This window comes from Rattus norvegicus, chromosome 10 (genome assembly GCF_036323735.1).
Source record: "Rattus norvegicus strain BN/NHsdMcwi chromosome 10, GRCr8, whole genome shotgun sequence".
Lineage (NCBI taxonomy): Eukaryota > Metazoa > Chordata > Mammalia > Rodentia > Muridae > Rattus > Rattus norvegicus.
Genome location: NC_086028.1, coordinates 28,609,233 through 28,614,261, shown reverse-complemented (window position 1 = coordinate 28,614,261; position 5,029 = coordinate 28,609,233). Strand labels below are relative to the sequence as shown.

Sequence of the window (5,029 nt, the reverse complement as noted above, 5' to 3'; positions counted from 1 at the left end):
TGTAGTCCTGGCTGTCCTGGAACTCGCTCTGTAGATCAAGGTGGCCTCGAACTCACAAAGGTCTGCCTGTCTCTGCCTGTGCTGGGACTATAGGCATGTGTCACCACCACCCAGCTACTTAATTATTTTGACAGCATCAGTTTTTAAAATGATGATGATGATGATGATGATGATGATGATGGTGATGATGTGTTTTGTTTTTTTAAGATAGGGTCTCCCGATGTCCCTTGGCAGGCCTGGAGCTCACTATTCACTATGTACAACCCAGCTTTTGCCAGGTCTGTTTTCACACGATGACTAAATATGTCTAACATCCTCCTCTCCCCTTTCCTCCTTCGAATGGCTCCACCCCCTTTTCTTTGGCCTGCAGAACCAGTCGCCGACTGTGTGGACTTCACAGTTTCAAGAATGACCTTGAAGTAAAGGGAAGGTGGATAGATAAACCATCCAAAGTCCCGTGGGGCACCTCAGCAGAGATCCGGAGCCCAGTAGCCGTTCTGTCACATTTAGCTTGGAATTTCTTTTTTTTTTCTCCTGGTGATAATTTATTATCTGTTAGTAGCACACAGGCCAAACATTAATCATTCAAAACAATCTCTATAGAAGTGGGGAATGATACGGGCCACTCTGAGAGACTGACTGTGTGCATTTAATGGTCATTACTCTTTAGGTTTTTAATCTTCTTCTTATGCCGTTTGATTTGTTTCTGCAGATGCTCTATCTCCTTTGAATGGCGGTCAATCTCATCTTCATGGTGCTTCTTCAAGGGCAGCCAGCTGCTCTCTCGTCTTCCCTCGGAAGTACCGATCCTCTTCAGCCTTCTCTCGTTTCCTGAAGGCCCCACCAGCTTCTCGAATGGAGCCAGCGCCCCTGTATCCGTGCTCTCCGACAAGTCTGAGACGAAGCCTCGGGTTTGCAGGAACCCTCATACCCCAGACACCGAGCCGAGCCCAAACCGCCAACGCCAAGCCTGCCATTATCTTCTAGCTTGGAATTTCTAATGAAGGTAAGTTGTCTCCTTTCTTACGTTAGCTTTTGCACAACTGGAAGCTTCTACGGCTGGTGGCTGGTATACTACAAGCAAAGTCTTGAGCTGGAAAAATAGCTCAGCAGTTAAGAGCACTTGCTCTTTCAGGGTTCAATTCCCTGAACCCACACCAGGCAAGCTATAACTGCTGTTAACTCCAGCTCCAGGGGATCTAACACCTACTTCTGTCCTCTGAGGGCACCCACACATGTGCAAATACTACTCCCGTAACATATATTAAAAAGAATAAAATAAACCAGGCGTGGTGGCACATACCTTTAATCCCAGCACTTGAGAGGCAGAGGCAGAGGCAGGAGGATCTCTGTGAGTTTGAGGACAGCCTGGTCTATACAGCAAGTTCCAGGACAGCCAAAGCTACACAGAGGAAACCTTGTGGAATTAAATAAACCAAGTAGACACACTCTTTTCTAAAGGGAGAGGGAACGTTGTGTGTGAATCACCCTACTTCCTGAGTGGAGGGCAGCAGCTAAAGGAGTTGCTACATACCAGGAGGCAGATGCCGTGCGCCTAGCTCCCCATGTCCTTCTGCAGAAGTAATGAGCTCTCCTTTTCAGGGTCCAGTTATCGCCCCGTTCTGCACAGGCCTTCTTAGGATGCTGTTAAACAGCTCAGAAGCAGCGGCCACCGGCTGCCTCGGAAGCAGGCAGAATCCCACAGGTCGTACTGTTGGCAGGCAAACCATCAGGGTGAGAAAGTAGAGGTATGGGGTGTGGATCACACTACTGCTTTTCAAAGTATCGTCTGGATGGCCACAGGAGCCCTCCCTTCATGCTCCATTCTGCTTCTAGGAATTCATTCTAGGGCTGCAGATGATCTCTGTGTCACTGTCTCTCTGTTTCTCTCTGTGTGTGTCTCTGCCTCTGTCTCTCCTGGGCAAGGTTATTTGCTCCAGTGTACATTATGACTAGCAGAAATGGGGCTAAGGCCAATAACGTACCATTCGTTTGGACAGTGGAATGCAGTGTGCTCTTAGAGAAGCCGCGCTGTATACATGGAAACAGGCTGGTCTTTAAGATGAGCTACTAATTTGGTTTTTGTTCTGAGACAGGGTCTCATGTAGCCTAGTCTAACTTCAAACCCATTATCTACCTGAGGATGAATCTGAATTTCTGACTTTCCGGCTTCCATCTTTAGAATGTTGTTGGGACTACAGGCAGGTGCCAGCATGTCTGCTGCTTGCTGTGATGCTGAAGGTAAAACCCAGGGCTTGGGCTGGAGAGATGGCTCAGTGGTTAAGAGCACCGACTGCTCTTCCCAAGGTCCTGAGTTCAAATCCCAGCAACCACATGATGGCTCACAACCATCTGAAATGAGTCTGATGCCCTCTTCTGGTGTGTCTGAAGATAGCGACAGTGTAATCATAATATATAATAAATAAATAAAATATTTAAAAAAAAAAAAAAAAAAACCCAGGGCTTTATACACGATAGAGCTCCACCAGCCCTAGATAAACTTTAACGTTAAAGCACACAAGATTTAAAACGTGCGTGAGTGCGTGTGTGTAGGTAAAAGGACAGTTTGTGGAAATTGGTTCTCTCCTTCCATTTTGCGAACTCCAGGAATCCAACTAAGGCTGTCCGGTTTCTCAGGAAGGCCCGAGGACAGTATCTGTTATGTATTCACTGGGGTGTGTATTTGGGTGGTTTTGTTCTTCATTGTTTCCTTTCTTCCCTCCCTCCTTCCTTTCTTGTCAACAGGGTCTTCCTGTGAAACCCATGCTTCCCTAGAACTTGCTTGTATCCTGTTCAGATGCTCTTACCTCAGCCTGGGGATAGAAGGCATTCCACAGCACACCAGGCTTGTGGATCTGCCTGTGTTTTCACAAGCGTTTTTGCTGCTCAAACTTACTTGGCGTCTGGGTTCAGAGAGTGAGATCCCGGGAGGCACTGGGTGCCACAGAACTGGAACCCTTGCCTCTTGGGTTGCACTTTAGAGAGCAGTGGTGAGAGCTAGACATCGAATCCAAGGGAAAGCATTGCTCGAATGCATTTGGGTTCTGGATAAATGGAACAGGAGTTGAACGACCAAAGTACAGATGCTTTGAAGATGGTTTGTGCTTCTATAATCCTCATGCCTCTGTAGATTCTCTCTAAGAAGACATATAAGGAATAGCTTGGGTGTGATGCTACGGAGTGTAATTGGGCCCTAGAGGGATGGGGTAGAAGGAAAACTTGATTTTTCAGTTTTTATTGTGCTGGAGTAGTTTTAAAACCTGTGTGCCAAAAGTGTGTGTGTGTGTGTGTGTGTGTGTGTGTGTGTGTGTCTGTCTGTCTGTCTCTCTCTCTCTCTCTCTCACACACACACACACACACACACACACACACACACACACACACACACAGCTCAGTGGAGAAAAGTGTTTACCACAAAGACATCTTCAGTTCCACCCCTAGGCACCACATGATAGGAGAGAATAACCCCTGAAGTGAAGTTGTCTTCTGACCTCCACGCTTGCAATGTGCTGTGCAACCCACCCAATGCCTAATTAATGAAAATAATTCAGGAGCAGGTGCTGATGGCCCTGTTGGATTTGAGCAGCTAGTTAGCCATTGAGACCAACAAAGAAAGTGGAAATAACAAGGTAGGTTTCAAGGCTAGGTCATAGCAGGGCATCCAGTTACTTCTGGTTGTTTTCTGTGCTTGTTTTCTATTTTATTTATTTATTTATTTACTTACTTACTTATTTTTATTTATTTTGGTTTGGCTTGGTTTTTGGTTTGGAGACAGGATTTCTCTATGTAGCCCTGGCTGACCGGGAACTCACTCTGTAGACCAGCCTGGCCTCGAACTCAGAGAGATCCTCCTGCCTCTGCTTCCCCAGTGCAGGGATTAAAAGCTTGCTCCACCACCACCACCCGGCTTGAGAAAAACAATTTTTAAATGCAATCTATTCCAGTTTAAGGTTGGCAATTATTATTTTTTTAATTGTTTACATTGAAAAGCCAAACAAAATCCAAGGGGTGGACTAGAAAAATCTCTGGGGAGCCTAAGTCCTAGAATCCTACATCTTGACTTTCAGCAGACCGGTTGGGGGTGGCGGGTGCGGGGGTGACAACACAAATTCCTCTCCCTAGAGGCTGGGATGGAAAGAAAATCAGACAAGTGGCAGCTAGGCGGGGAGAAGCTCAGACTTTCCCAGACGGTTCCTACCCGGAAGTGCTGGGGCAGCCGAGGGTGAGGGAAGCCAGGCCTGGGAGTCTGGTGTTAGAAGAAGCAGAGTCTGCAATAAATCACCTCCCTAACCTGCCTGCTTTCCTAGACTGTCAGCTTAGTCGGGGGTGGGGGAGGAAGGGCAGAGAGCGGAGGTGCGCTGAAACTGGCAGGGCACCAGAGGAGTCTAAATTTCAATTGCAATAGAAAACCAACACCCTCCACCTCTACTCCTGTCCCCCAGCCGCGATTCCTTTTCTCCTTCCCTTCTTTTCCCTGCCCTCCCTTCCTCTCTTAGTGGGCCCTCCTCAGCTGAGAGGAATCCACTCAGACCTCAGACGGTTCTTCTGGTCCTCCCCTGCCTCCCTTATAGTGGGTTCGATTCCCTCCAGAGCTCCAGGCTATTCCACCTTCGGCACACGTCTCATTCGGAGATCCAGCTTGGATGAGTGTAGCCGGATGATTAATGAGATAAGACATTAGGGCTGCCAGGCGAACGGCAGCTAGCCAGAGATATGACTCTCACAAGATAGCAGAGCCACCCTGGAGAGAGCCTATAGCTACCAGGATGCGACATTCCCTGGGTGCCGCCCCCCAACCTCCCATCCCCCATCGCCCATCACCAGGCCTGGGCAGCTAGTGGTGCTGGAAGCGCTGTGCAGAACAGAAAATCACAAGGCCCTCTGATTCCAGTACTTAATGTACAGATCTCCTTTAGCAGGTGTCGCTCCTTTCCAAATTCCAAAAGCAGATCTCCCCACCCCAGAAGATCCCGTAGAGCTGCTTAGAGTGAGTAAGATTGCTTATTGCGGTGGGCTATTCTGCAAATGT

General features: G+C 47.9%; 1 pseudogene; it reads right to left on the bottom strand.

Annotated features, from left to right (window-relative positions):
- Positions 1–649: 649 nt before the first annotated feature.
- Atp5if1-ps2 (ATP synthase inhibitory factor subunit 1, pseudogene 2) lies at positions 650–977 on the bottom strand (annotated as a pseudogene).
- Positions 978–5,029: the final 4,052 nt, after the last annotated feature.